Source organism: Somniosus microcephalus, chromosome 3, assembly GCF_052327205.1.
Source record: "Somniosus microcephalus isolate GS21.2 chromosome 3, FLI_Smic_1.0, whole genome shotgun sequence".
NCBI lineage: Eukaryota > Metazoa > Chordata > Chondrichthyes > Squaliformes > Somniosidae > Somniosus > Somniosus microcephalus.
Window position 1 is genome coordinate 226,245,128 of NC_140989.1, and position 15,648 is coordinate 226,260,775.

Sequence of the window (15,648 nt, forward strand, 5' to 3'; positions counted from 1 at the left end):
AAGGAGAGAGAGACAGAGGGGGAAAGGGAGGGAGGGGAAGGGAGAGAGAGGTGGAGGGAAAGAAAGGGGAGAGGGAGTGAAAGGGAGAGGGAGGGAAAGAGCGGGAGGGAAAGAGGAGAGAAAGGGGAGAGAGGGAGGCGGAGAGAGAGAAAGCGGGAGAAAGGGAGCGAAAGGGTAAAGAGAGAGAGAAGGGGGAGAGAGAGAGGGAGAAAGAGAGCAAGAGGGCAGTGGAGGGAGGGTGCAAGAGAGGGAAGGAGGGAGAGAGGGAAACAGAGGGAAAGAGGGAGAGACGAGAGAGGAATGAGGGAGGGAGAGAGAGAAGATTGAGAGAGGGAAGGGGAGAAAAAGAGTGAGAGAGAGAGCAAGAGGGAGAGAGGGAGAAAGAGAGGGGAGAGAGAGGCAGAGTGGTTAGCACTGTTGCCTCACAGCACCAGGGACCCGGGTTCAAATCCGGCCTCGGGTGACTGTCTGTGTGGAGTTTGCACATTCTCCCCGTGTTTGCGTGGGTTTCCTCCGGGTGCTCCGGTTTCCTCCCACAGTCCAAAGATGTGCGGGTTAGGTTGATTGGCCATGATAAAAATTGACCCTTAGTGTTAGGGGGGATTAAATACATGGGGTTACGGGGATAGGGCTTGGGTGGGATGGCTGTCGGTGTAGGGACCGGGTGCTAGGGTTTGGATGATCAGCCATGATCTCGTTGAATGGCGGAGCAGGCTCGAAGGGCCGAATGGCCTACTCCTGCTCCTATCTTCTATGAGAGTGAGGGGAACAGTGAAAATCATAGAATCATAGAAGTTTATGGCACAGAGGAGGCCATACGACTCATCGTGAAAAATTGCTACCCAGCCGAATCCCACTTTCCAGCTCTTGGTCCGTAGCCTTGTAGGTTACGGCACTTTCTCAAGTGCATATCCAAGTACTTTTTAAATGCGATGAGGGTTTCTGCCTCTACCACCCGCACAGCTTACAGGGAACATTGGTTGTAGGGCTGGAGGAGGTGACAGAGATCTCAGAGTGTCGTAGGGCTGGAGGAGGTAACAGGAGGGTACGCTCGGCTCCCGACCTCATTACAGCCTTGGTCCAAACATGGACAAAAGAGCTGAATTTCAAAGGTGAGGTGAGAGTGACTGCCCTTGACATCAAGGCAGCATTTGACCGAGTGTGGCATCAAGGAGCCCTAGTAAAACTGAAGTCAATGGGAATCAGGGGGGCGGGGGGGGGGGGGGGAACGCTCCAGTGGCTGGAGTCATACCTAGCACAAAGGAAGATGGTTGTGGGGGTTGACAGTCAATCATCACAGCCCCAGGACATCGCTGCAGGAGTTCCTCAGGACAGTGTCCTAGGCCCAACCATCTTCAGCTGCTTCATCAATGACCTTCTCTCCAACATAAGGTCAGAAATGGGGATGTTCGTTGATGACTGCACAGTGTTCAGTGCCATTCACAACTCCTCAGATAATGAAGCAGTCCATGCCCGCATGCAGCAAGACCTGGACGACATTCAGGCTTGGGCTGATAAGTGGCAGGTAACATTCGCGCCACGGAAGTGCCGGGCAATGACTATCTCCAACAAGAGAGAGTCTAACCACCTCCCCTTGACATTCAACGGTATTACCATCGCCAAACCCCCACCATCAACATCCTGGGGGTCACCATTGACCAGAAACTTAACTGGACCAGCCACATAAATACTGTGGCAACAAGAGCAGGTCAGAGGTTAGGTATTCTGTGGCGAGTGTCTCACCTCCGGACTCCCCAAAGCCTTTCTACTATCTACAAGGCACAAGTCAGGAGTATGATGGAATACTCTCCACTTGCATGGATGAGTGCAGCTCCAACAACACTCAAGAAGCTCGACACCATCCAGGACAAAGCAGCCCGCTTGATTGGCACCCCATCCACCACCTTAAACATTCACTCCCTCCACCACCAGCACACCGTGGCTGCAGTGTGTACCATCTACAAGATGCACTGCAGCAACTTGCCAAGGCTTCTTCGGTAGCACCTCCCAAACCCGGGACCTCTTCCACCTAGTAGGACAAGGGCAGCAGGCGCATGGGAACACCACCACCTCCAAGTTCCCCTCCAAGTCACACACCATCCTGACTTAGAAGTATATCGCTGATCCTGTTATGTCTGACATTGAGGATATAGGTATTCGATTGCTTTTGTCTGTAAGAGTGTGGTTGCATCAGCCATTAAAAGCGACATGAGTTGAGCTCTACATACGGCCTCTGGATTATCTTTGCAAACGCAACATTTGGCAACAAGGATGGCTGAAATCTCTCTTCCACCACCTCCTCCCTTCCTTGCACTACCCGGTGAGCCCCCGATCCCATGGGTTCGCTGGTTACAGTCCCTTGAAACCTATCTCATCGCTCTCGGACTAGAAAATGTGAGTACAGCACGGAAAAAGGCACTGTTATCCTATTGCTTGGGAGCGGAGGGCCAGCGTGTTCTTGGAACATTATGCACAGCAGACTCAATTCAAACATTTGATGTGGCTGTGGCTCTGTTAAGCACACACTTCTCTGCCCCACAAAGTGCCCTCCTGCGGCGATTCATTTTTAGACAGCGCCACCAACTCCCTGGCGAGTCTGTGCATCAATACGTGGCTAATTTGAGGGGGGCAACTGTGTGGAAACTGCGGATCTCATTCACGTGATACCAGAGCGCAGAATTGCCCCGCGTGCGGCCAAGCCTGTCGCAAATGTGGAAAACAAAATCACTTTGCCAATGTCTGCCGCTCTGCCCCTGTTGCTACAAATGAACACTCTCAGTCCTCAAGCAGTTGGCCTATAATTCACGTGAGCTCTGGGCCAGTAGTGGCTTTCAAGTCATGCACAATTAACCTGAATGATGTGTGCATCCCTTTGTTGTTGGATACCAGTGCCAGCGTCTCACTGCTGAATGTGGACACATTCAAACATTTTTTCAGCTCCCTGCCACTCTCTGCGCCCTCCACTGCCCTTTGCGGGTATGGTAATTCGAAAATTGGACTAGTGGGCTCAGTCAACCTCACTGTACTCTATGGAACAAAAGTTTTGCCAGATTTTTGTTTTCATGTGGCACGCCAAGGAGCTAACCTGATGGGACTGGATCTTTTCACTGACCTGGGTTTTTCTCTCTTGGACACCGGCGGGTCTGCGATTCTGCACGTCGCCTCACTGTGGCGCCAAACATGGCCAGCACTCTTCGAGGGTCTGGGCTGCCTGACTGCCTTCACCCACCAGCCCATGGTTGACTCCACCGTTACCCCTGTCATTCAGCCACTGCGCCGCATCCCGCTTGCTCTCCGTGACGGGGTCACAGCTGAACTAAAGCAGCTACTGGAAGCTGGCATCATCGAACCAGTTGATGCCTCCCCATGGGTCTCCAACCTGGTGGTCACAAAGAAAAAGTCAGATGGTCTACGCGTGTGTGTCAATCTTCGAGCAGTGAATAAGGCCGTAATCCCTGACAAATATCCACTGCCCACGTCAGAGGAACTCACAGCGCAGTTCTATGGTTCCATCCTGTTCTCGAAACTGGACCTTCGACACGGCTATCTACAGGTTCCCCTCCACCCCAGCAGCAGGGACCTCACTACTTTTGTGACACATGCTGGCGTCTTTCGGTATACCAGGATGCCATTTGGACTTAGCTCTGCACCCAGCTGCTTCCAAAAGGTGATGTCCTCTGTGCTCGCGGGCATTCCTGGGGTGGCCATCTACCTGGATGACATCGTCGTGCATGGGCCCTCGACCTCCACTCACGACGAACGCCTTCACAGAGTTTTCACGGCTCTAGCAAAACACAAGCTCACACTGAATGGCGAAAAGTGTGTCTTTGCTGTTTCAGAGATCGAATTTGTGGGGTTTCGGTTGTCGGCTGACGGTATATCCCCACTCCAGTCAAACGTGGATGCTATTCACAGCATCCCAGAACCCAGCTCTGCAGCACAGGTTGCCTCCTTCCTTGGCATGACTGGGTACTACCTGAAGTTTTTGCCCCAGTACTCAGCCACCACAGCCCCACTGCACCAGCTCCTGCAAAAGGATGAGCCCTGGGTGTGGTCACAAGCCTGTACGGAAGCTGTTCGCCTCCTCAAATCGCAGCTCACGTCGCCTCCAGTGTTGGCTCACTTTGATGTCGCCAGCCCCACCCTCATCACCTGCGACACATCCGCTGCAGCTGTGGGGGCAGTGTTATCGCAGATACAGAATGGAGTGGAGAAACCAATCGCCTTTGCCTCCCGAGCCCTTAGCCCCACTGAACAGAAGTACTCAGTAGGCGAGCGCGAGGCGCTGGCGTGTGTCTGGGCATGTGAGCGGTGGCACCTGTACACGTATGGCCGTGCCTTCACCCTGCGAACCGATCACCAGGCTCTCACTGCCCTGCTGTCGACATCCGGCACGGGCCACTGACCACTGCGTCTACACCGCTGGTCTGACCGCCTCCGCCAATACAATTTCAGTCTCCAGTTCACACCAGGACATGACAATGTTGTTGCAGATCTGCTCTCCCGCACTGTCTCTGCCCCAGCCCCACTCGTCGGGTTTGAACATGTGGAACAGGATATCTGAGGAAGGACGTTCTTGCCATGGAAGGAGTGCAGCGAAGATTCACCAGGCTGATACCTGGGATGGCAGGAATGACGTATGAGGAGAGATTGCGTCGATTGGGCTTATACTCACTGGAGTTTAGAAGATTGAGAGGGGATCTCATCGAAACCTATAAAATTCTGTCAGGCCTGGACAGACTAGATGCTGGAAGGATGTTCCCGATGGTCAGGGAGTCCAGAACCAGGGGTCATAGTCTAAGGATAAGGGGTAGGACATTTAGGACTGAAATGAGGAGGAATTTCTTCACCCAAAGAGTGGTGAACCTGTGGAATTCTCTGCCACAGAGGGCGGTGGAGGCCAGTTCATTAAATATATTCAAGAAAGAGTTGGATATATTTCTTAAGGCTAAAGGGATCAAGGGATATGGGGAGAAGGCAGGGACAGGGTACTGAATTTGAATGATCAGCCATGATCTCATTGAATGGCGGAGCAGGCTCGAAGGGCCGAATGGCCTACTCCTGCTCCTATCTTCTATGTTTCTATGGTCCAGATGCTGCACATGCCTCTCCAAACCACAGTCTCTCTCCAGGAGCTCAAAGAGGCCTCTGAACAGGATCCGGCCCTCTCCCAGCTGTGCACCTTCATCAGAGATGGCTGGCCTCGCAAGGTGCCTGAGGAACTGTCTGCCTACTCCAGAGTTAAAGAGGAGCTCTCCTGCTGGAATGACTTCTGTCATAGAAACATAGAAACATAGAAGATAGGAGCAGGAGTAGGCCATTCGGCCCTTCGAGCCTGCTCCGCCATTCAACGAGATCATGGCTGATCATCCAAACCCTAGCACCCGGTCCCTACACCGACAGCCATCCCACCCAAGCCCTATCCCCATAACCCCGTAACCCCACGTATTTAATCCCCCCTAACACTAAGGGCCAATTTTTATCATGGCCAATCAACCTAACCCGCACATCTTTGGACTGTGGGAGGAAACCGGAGCACCCGGAGGAAACCCACGCAAACACAGGGAGAATGTGCAAACTCCACACAGACAGTCACCCGAGGCCGGATTTGAACCCGGGTCCCTGGCAACAGTGCTAACCACTATGCCACCGTGCTGTCATAGAGTTATACAGCACAGAAAGAGGCCCTTCGGCCCATCGCGTCCGCGCTGGCTATCAGGACCTGTCTATCTAATCCCATTTTCCAGCATTTGGTCCGTAGCCTTGTATGCTATGGCATTTCAAGTGCTCATCCAAATGCTTCTTGAATGTTGTGAGGGTTCCTGCCTCTACCACCCTTTCAGGCAGTGAGTTCCAGATTCCAAACACCCTCTGGGTGAAAAAGTTCTTCCTCAAATCCCCTCTAAACCTCCTGCCCCTTACCTTGAATCTATGCCCCCTTGTTATTGACCCCTCTACTAAGGGAAAAAGTTCCTTTCTATCTACCCTATCTATGCCCCTCATAATTTTGTACACCTCAATCAGGTCCCCCCTCAGCCTTCTCTGCTCCAAGGAAAACAACCCCAGCCTGTCCAGTCTTTCTTCATAGCTGAAGCGCTCCAGCTCAGGTAACATCCTGGTGAATCTCCTCTGCACCCTCTCCAAAGCAATCACATCCTTCCTATAGTGTGGCGACCAGAACTGCACACAGTATTCCAGCTGTGGCCTAACCAGCGTTTTGTACAGCTCCATCATAACCTCCCTGATCTTATATTCTATGCCTCGGCTAATGAAGGCAAGTATCCCATATGCCTTTTTAACCACCTTATCCACCTGTTCTGCTGCCTTCAGGGATCTATGTACATGCACACCAAGGTCCCTCTGATCCTCTGTCTTTCCTAGGGTCTTACCATTCATTGTGTATTCCCTTGCCTTGTTAGTCCCTCCAAAATGCATCACCTCACACTTTTCAGGGTTAAATTCCATTTGTCACTGTTCCGCCCATCTGACCAACCTATCTATATCGTCCTGCAGACTGAGGCTACCCTCCTCGCTATTTACCACCCCACCAATTTTCGTGTCATCTGCGAACTTACTGATCATACCTTTTACATTCACATCCAAATCATTAATGTAGACCACAAACAGCAAGGGACCCAGCACCGATCCCTGCGGTACCCCACTGGACACAGGCTTCCAGTCACAAAAACAACCTTCGACCATCACCCTCTGCCTTCTGCCACTAAGCCAGTTTTGGATCCAATGTGCCAAGGCACCCTGGATCCCATGGGTTCTTATCTTCTTGACCAGTCTCCTATGCGGGACTTTATCGAAAGCCTTACTGAAATCCATGTATACCACATCCACTGCACTACCCTCATCCACACACCTAGTCACCCCCTCGAAAAATTCAATCAAATTAGTCAGACATGATCTTCCCTTGACAAAGCCATGCTGACTATCCCTGATTAATCCTTGCCTCTCCAAGTGGAGACTAATTCTGTCCCTCAGAATTTTTTCCAATAATTTCCCGACCACTGATGTTGGGCTCACTGGCCTGTAATTCCCTGGTTTATCCCTACTACCCTTCTTGAATAATGGTACTACGTTAGCTGTTCTCCAGTCCTCTGGCACATCCCCTGTGGCCAGAGAGGTTCTGAAAATTTGTGTCAGAGCCCCTGCAATCTCCTCCTTTGCCTCACACAGCAGCCTGGGATACATCTCGTCCGGGCCTGGGGATTTATCCACTTTTAAGCCTGCTAAAACCGCCAGTACCTCCTCCCTCTCAATGCTAATATGTTCAAGTATATCACAGTCCCCCTGCCCGACTTCTATGTCTACAACGTCCTTCTCCACAGTGAACACAGATGCAAAAAATTCATTTAAAACCCCACCTACATCTTCTGGCTCCACACACAGATTGCCACTTTGGTCCCTCATGGGCCCTACTCTTTCCCTAGTTATCCTCTTGCCCTTAATATACTTATAAAACACCTTAGGATTTTCCTTTATTTTGCTCGCCAGTGTTATTTCATGGCCCCTCCTCGCTCTCCTAATTTCTTTTTTCAGTACCCCCCTGCACTTTCTATACTCCTCTAGGGCTTCCTCTGTCTTTAGTCCTTTGTATCTGCCAAAAGCCTCCCTTTTTTTCCTAATCCATTCTCGTATATCCCTTGACATCCAAGGTTCCCTGGGCTTGTTGGTCCCACCCTTGACCTTTACAGGAACATGTTGCCATTGTACTCTCTCAATTTCCTTTCTGGAAGACTCCCATTGCTCCGATGTGGATTTTCCTACAAGTAGCTGATCCCAGTCCACTTTGGCCAGATCCTGCCTTATCATATTAAAATCGGCCTTCCCCCAATTTAGAACCTTTATTTCCGGTCCCTCTCTGTCCTTTTCCATGACTACCTTAAATCTCACCGAATTATGGTCACTGTCACCAAAGTGCTCACCTACTAACACTTCTACCACTTGCCCGGCCACATTCCCTAGAATTAGGTCCAGTACCGCCCCCTCTCTTGTAGGACTTTCTACATGCTGGCTCAAAAAGCTCTCCTTGATGCACTTTAAGAATTCTGCACCCGCTAAGCCTTTCACACTCTGACTATCCCAGTTAATATTGGGGAAGTTGAAATCCCCCACTATTATTACCCTATTATTTGCACAGTTCTCTGAGATTTGCCTACATATCTGTTCCTCTATCTCCCCCTGACTGTTTGGGGGCCTATAGTACACTCCCAGCAAAGTGCTTGCCCCCTTTTTGTTTTTAAGTTCTACCCACATGGCCTCATTAGAGGAACCTGTTAATATATCATCCCTCCTTTCAGCAGTAATTGACTCCTTAGTTAATATTGCGACACCCCCTCCTCTTTTACCCCCCCCCGTCTCGCCTGAAGATTCTATACCCCGGAATATTAAGCTGCCAGTCTTGCCCCTCCCTCAGCCATGTCTCCGTGATAGCAACAATATCATACTCCCATGTGTTCATCAACACCTTTAGTTCATCCACCTTATTCGCAAGACTCCTTGCATTAAAATAAATGCCATCCAGCCTTGCCCTACTCCCTTGTGCCGTTACATATTTGCTCTGCCTTCCAAGCTGACTTGTTTTTTCCTCTATATTTGGCTGTACATCACCCCCTATTACAGCTCCACTCTGTATCCCATCCCCCTGCCAAGTTAGTTTAAACCCCCCCCAACAGTGCTAGCAAACCTCCCCGCAAGGATATTTGTCCCGTTCTGGTTCAGGTTGTAATGTATGTACCTTTAAGGGGAGAACTACTTTTTACAGCTCCTGTATACTGTAGTACCGGCAGTGAGCACACCTGTATATAAACCCTGAGTAGGGATCTGTACGTTTAGTTTTAGAGTAACCCTCATCCAGTAAATACCTGTTGATTGTTCCCTGCAGTCTCGTGTCTAGTTATTGAAGGACACACAACATCAAAATACACGGATCTAACATTGGCGACGAGGCAGATTCGAACCTACCTGCAACTCTGCATTACCTCCCAGGGATTCGCTCCTGGAGAACAGTGGAAGAAGGTTGAGGCCAGAAGCACGGGCGTCGACCACGAGCAACCGCCCAGTCATCCAGCGGAGATTTGAGCATCGCAGGGGAGGCTGTTGAGAGCTGGGCTTGGTTCTCCAGTCACGGTGGTCCAGCGAAACGGGCTGGCAACAGGTACGGCGCAGACCCTTCCCGGACAGTGGCGGCTAGAGCTGACCGACGGCACAGAAAAGGCCGAGCAGCGTCGACGGGAGAAGAGAGAGGGTAGAGCGCACAGGGCGCAGCCGGTGTTCAGGACCGAGCGGCGTCGACGGGAGAAGAGAGAGGGTAGAGCGCACAGGGCGCAGCCGGTGTTCAGGACCGAGCGGCGTCGACGGGAGAAGAGAGAGAGATGCGAAGGAAAACGCGCAGAGCGAAGCCGGTGTTCAAGGGACGAGCAGCGTCAGCGGGGAAGAAAGGAAAATGCACAGAGCGCAGTCGGTGTTCAAGGGACGAGCAGCGTCAGCGGGGAAGAAAGGGAAACGCGCAGAGCGCAGCCAGTGTTCAAGGGCCGAGCAGCCGCAGCGGAGAAGAAGGGAGAGCGCGGGAAACGCCATTTTGAGCCGCAGCAGAGAAGAAGGGAGAGCGCGGGAAAACGGCATTTTGAGCCGCAGCAGAGAAGAAGGGAGAGCGCGGGAAAATGCCATTTTGAGCCGCAAGAAGAAGGGAAAGCGCGGGAAAACACCATTTTGAGCCAGTCTAACCACACCCAGGGATGCCGAAGAGTGGCAGTATCACAGCGTTCGACAATGAAGTCGAAGATTGGACGACATATGTCGAACGCATAGAAGTGTACTGCAAGGCGAATGAAGTGCCAGATGAGAGGAAAGCGCTGGTATTGTTGAATTCCATGGGTGCAAAAACGTATGGCTTACTGCGAAACCTAGTAACTCCAGAGAAGCCAGTGGAAAAGGATTTTGGAAACATAGTGTCAATCCTACAGAACCACTTAAACCCCACACCGCTGCTGATAGCAGAAAGATTTAAGTTTCACAAAAGGAACCAGCATAAAGATGAAAGTAATGCTGAGTATTTAACGGAACTGCGCAAGCTATCGAAACACTGCCAGTTTGGAACGGGACTAGCAGATACTTTAAGGGACAAGTTTGTGTGTGGGCTTCAAAGTGAAGGAACCCAGAAACGGCTTCTATCAGAAAAGGATCTTACGCTGGACAAGGCTTTCAGCATGGCAGTATCACACGAAGCAGCCGCACGGCGCGCTGCAGAGATACAACGGAGACCGCAAGAATATGGCACAAATGAAATGTCATACGGAACAGTGAAGTGCTATCGCTGCGGCAGAACAACACACGACCATAATGATTGCTGGTTTAAGGACAAAGTGTGCAGACAGTGTGGAAAAGTAGGACACATAGCAAGAGTCTGCAGGTCGGGAAAGAAAACCAGCAGCAAGAAATCTCCACAGGATAAGTGCAAGAAGGTACATAAGGGACGGAGAGTAGTTCAGACGAACAGAAAAGTGATACAGACTCCGGAAGCAAGGAGCTGGGTTGTCTGAAACTACATAAGGTGATCCAAACGGAGGATCACCAAACTATCTGGGTCACGCTCAAGATAGCTGGAGTCCAAGTGAAAATGGAATTGGACACAGGATCAGCCCTAACAGTCATAAACCGAAGGGACTACAAGCGGCTATTCTCACATATACCCTTGAGAGATACAGAGATTGTCTTGAAGACGTACACGGGGCAAAAAGTCTACCCCAAAGGAAAAATAAGGGTGAACGTTGTATATAACGGTAAGGAAACACCAAAAATGGACCTATATGTATTGCCAGATGGAGGACCACCACTACTAGGACGTGAATGGATCCGGAAGATACAACTAGATTGGCATTCCATACAAGCACTGACTGTAGATGCCAAAAAGGATGACGACGCCACACCTGGACGACTGTCAAAAATGCTAACTGACGCACAAGAAGTGTTCCAGGAGGGACTTGGAACACTAAAAGGCATAACAGCCATGATCAAAACAGAGGAAAATGTAAGCCCAAAGTTTTTTAAGGCCAGACCGGTGCCTTATGTGATCCGCCCAGCCGTCGAAGCAGAGCTGGAAGGTTTGGAACGTTCAGGAGTACTGTCCAAAGTGGACTGGAGCGAGTGGGCCACACCCATCGTTCCTGTAATGAAGAGGTCGTTGAGTAATACGCCTGGGGAACCAAAGAAAGTTCGCATCTGTGGGGACTTTAAGGTGACAGTGAACCCAGTCCTTCACATGATACAATATCCGCTTCGGCGGATTGAAGATATTTTCGCCTCGCTATCTGGAGGAAAACCCTTCACTAAGATTGATCTGGCCCAGGCGTACCTGCAAATGGAGGTAGAAGAAGCCTCGAAACAGTACCTCACGATCAACACTCATAAAGGTCTCTACCAATACAACCGGCTAGTGTTCGGGGTAGCATCGGCTCCAGCTATTTGGCAAAGGGCAATGGATCAAGTCCTGCAAGGGATTCCAGGGACCCAGTGTTATTTGGACGACATCCTGGTCACGGGCGAAAATGACAGTGCTCACCTTGCCAACCTGGAGCAGGTGCGCACTAGGTTGAAGGAATATGGGCACCGAGCAAATCGCCACAAATGTGAGTTTTTCCAGAAGCAGATCTCGTATTGTGGCCACGTTATTGATGAAGAGGGGTTACATAAGTCCCCTGAAAAGATTGAGGCAGTAGTCAAGGCTCCAACACCGGAAAATGTGTCACAACTGAGTTCGTTCCTCGGGCTGGTGAACTACTACCATGAGTTCTTGCTGAATTTGTCTACAGTACTACACCCACTGAACACCCTACTGCAAACGGGGGTATCTTGGAAGTGGAATGATGAATGTAAACGAGCTTTTCAGAAGTGCAAAGAATTGATCACATCAAAAGAGGTGTTGGCTCATTTCAACCCAGCACTACCAAATCGGTTGGCGTGTGATGCATCACCCTATGGCATTGGAGCGGTGCTGTCGCACAAGTTCCCGGACGGCTCGGAGAGGCTGGTAGCCTTTGCGTCTCGGTCACTAACCTCAGCCCAGCGTAACTACGCCCAGATTGACAGGGAGGCCCTCAGCCTAGTGTGGGGAGTGAAAACGTTCAACCACTATCTGCACAGGCAGAAGTTCACCTTGCTGACTGACCACCAACCATTTGTCTCCATCTTTAATCCAAAGATGGGCTATCACGCCTGCCACTGCCTACTGCGGAGGAAGCACCAGCAGTGGACCCGGTCGAAATATTTTATTCGACTATAATTGAACGCTTGCCAGTAACTAACGCTGATATAGAGGAGACCCGAAATGACCCGACACTGTCTCGGGTATATGACTTGACGGTGAAGGGATGGCCAACACATGGCGACTCACTGTTGCCAGCATTCTCATCCAGAAGAGAACAGCTGTCAGTATGCCAGGGGACCTTGATGTGTGGATCCCGAGTGGTAATTCCACCCAAGTTAAGGGAGAGAGTGCTAAATGAGCTTCACGAAGGCCATCTGGGAGGGGTGAAAATGAAAAGCCTTGCTAGTGCTTATGTGTGGTGGCCAGGGATCGATCAGCAAATTGAGGACCTGACAAAGAGCTGTTCAGGATGCCAGAAGGTCCAAAATGCACCACCACATGCCCCTCTACACCCATGGGAGTGGCCCTCATCTCCATGGCAACGGGTGCATATTGATTTTGCTGGTCCATTCATGGACTCAATGTTTCTAATAGCCGTGGATGCGCACTCGAAATGGCCTGAGGTGATCAAAATGTCGTCCACCACCACGGAGAAAACTATTGCAGTCCTACGGACCATATTTGCCAGGAACGGCTTGCCAGAGCAGATTTGCTCTGATAACGGACCACAGTTTGTGTCTGAAGAGTTTCAAAGATTCATGAAAAGGAATGGGGTAAGGCATTACACATCCGCCCCGTATCATCCAGCCACAAATGGATTGGCTGAGAGGTTCGTACAAACCTTTAAGAAAGCAGTAAGGGCCATGTGCGATGACGACATTCCACTGCAGCATAAGGTGGACAATTTCCTGTTAGCCTACAGAAATGCGACACATGCAGTCACCAACCAGACCCCAGCCATGATGTTCTTTAACCGAAGGTTGAGATCTCGTCTGGATTTGCTCAGACCAAATGTACGAAGAGATGTTGAGAATAAGCAATTCCAGCACATCAATGAGAAGCCGACAAGGAGCTTCAATGTAGGGCAACCAGTCTTGGCCCGCGACTACCGAACAGAGAAATGGCAACCAGGAACGATATGCACACGGCAGGGGCCACTAATGTACACAGTGGATGTTGGGGAGAACATTGTGAGACGCCATGTTGACCAGATCCTAGAGTCACAGGAACGAGTCAACCCCATGTCTCGCGCACCTGGTGATGAACCCGACATACAGGTAGCATCTACCCCAGAAACAGTAGCATCGGAAGCTGATGAACCAACTGACGACAGGGGGCCTCCGCACCAAGAACAAGACACTCAGGAAAGGCGTTATCCAGAAAGGATCAGGAAGCCGCCCCAAAGACTGAATTTATAAATGGACTATTTTCAGTTACTGTGCATGTTAAAGGTGTTAATTGTTAAATGAATGTTATGGTACTGTCAATCTAAAAGGGGAGGAATTGTAGTGTATGTACCTTTAAGGGGAGAACTACTTTTTACAGCTCCTGTATACTGTAGTACCGGCAGTGACCACACCTGTATATAAACCCTGAGTAGGGATCTGTACGTTTAGTTTTAGAGTAACCCTCATCCAGTAAATACCTGTTGATTGTTCCCTGCAGTCTCGTGTCTAGTTATTGAAGGACACACAACATCAAAATACACGGATCTAACACAGGTGCAACCCGTCCCACTTGTACAAGTCCCACCTTCCCCAGAAGCAGACCCAGTGATCCAGGAAACTAAAGCCCTCCCTCCTGCACCAAATCTTTAGCCACGCATTCATCTGCTCTATCCTCCTATTCCTATACTCACTAGCACGTGGCACCGGGAGTAATCCAGAGATTACAACCTTTGAGGTCCTGCTCTTTAATCTGCTACCTAGCTCCCTAAATTCTTGCTGCAGGACCTCATCCCTCTTCCTACCCATGTCGTTGGTCCCAATGTGAACCACGACTTCTGACTGTTCACCCTCCCCCTTCAGAATGCCCTGCAGCCGTTCAGTGATATTCTTGACCCTGGCACCAGGGAGGCAACAAACCATCCTGGAGTCATGTCTACGGCCACAGAAACACCTATCTGTTCCCCTTACGATAGAATCCCCTACCACTATTGCTCTCCCACTCTTTTTCCTCCCTTCCTGAGCAGCAGAAGCACCCCTGGTGCCAGGAAGTTGGCTGCTGCTGCCTTCCCCTGGTAAGTCATCCCCTCAACAGTATCCAAATCGGTATACCTGTTTGAGAGGGGGATGGCCACAGGGGTCCCCTGCACTACCTGCCTGCTTCTACTGCTCCGCCTGATGGTCACCCATTTCCCTTCTGCTTGTGCAGCCCTTACCTGCGGTGTGACCAACTCACTAAACAGAGTTAAAGAGGAGCTCTCCTGCTGGAATGACTCCTGTGTTGCACGTGGGCTCTTCACTGTGGTCCCAAGTGCCCTTCGTGCGCGTGTTTTATCCATGGCACACGAGGGCCACTTGGGCATAGTGAAGCTCAAACAACGATGCCGAGACCTAGTGTGGTGGCCGGGTATCGACAGGGAAATCTAGGCCCTGGTCAAGGACTGTGCAGCCTGCCTTGTAAGTGGCAAGATTGGCCACCAAGCTCCTCCACCCCTGCAACCCCTTACCTGGCCCTCTCAGCCCTGGGAGCACACGCAGCTAGACGTCTGCAGGGAAATCCATGGTGTCCCCCACCATCAACGGTTCCTAGTGGTGACCTATGACCTGCACTCAAAATGGCCAGAGGTCACTGCCGTGGGCTCCGTCACCTCTCGGGTCATCATTGATATCCTTGAATCCCTCTTCTCCCGTTGGGGGCATCCAAAGGCCATCACCACAGACAATGGGCCCCAAATGGTCTCTTTAGAACTCTCCTCTTACCTTGAGAGCAAGGGCATCCGTCACATACTACCACCCCGAGTCAAATGGGGGGGGGGGGGTGGAGCGTTTTAACCAGACACTGAAAAATGGCCTCAGAGCATGCCTATCCCAGGGTGTGCGTTTGACAAGGCTCTCCTCCACACACTGCTGCACTACAGAGCCGCCCAGCATTCCACTACAGGGGTGGATCCCTCATGCTAGGCCGTGAGCTCATGCTGCCCCTTGGCAGGCTCCGCCCCTCGCTAGCTCAGAGCCCTGCTCCACGAGCTCAAGCCAGTCACTAGACAGCAGGAGAAGATGAAACTCCGCTTCGACCAGTCGAAGAGGGCCAAGGCGCCCAACATCTCCGTCTTAGATTGGGTCAGAGTCCGCAGGTCTCACCGCAACAATAAGATGGCCTCATTCTGGTCCTCCCCTCTCCAAATCAGCCGCCAACTTGGACCAGCCACTTTCTGCCTTACCGACAGCTTTCGGTGGCATGCCAGCCGCCTTCGGAAGGTGCCAGCACCCCCTGATGCAGGATTACACGGATCTAATCCCCAAGCCTTACCCCCAGAGTGGCGGGATGCA

At 51.1% G+C, this 15,648-nt stretch overlaps 1 protein-coding gene across 1 annotated transcript in view; it reads right to left on the reverse strand.

Annotated features, from left to right (window-relative positions):
* ralgps2 (Ral GEF with PH domain and SH3 binding motif 2) overlaps window positions 1-15,648 on the reverse strand; it is a 911,087-nt gene that overhangs the window by 20,067 nt on the left and 875,372 nt on the right. The gene's annotated exons all lie outside the window — the stretch shown is intronic.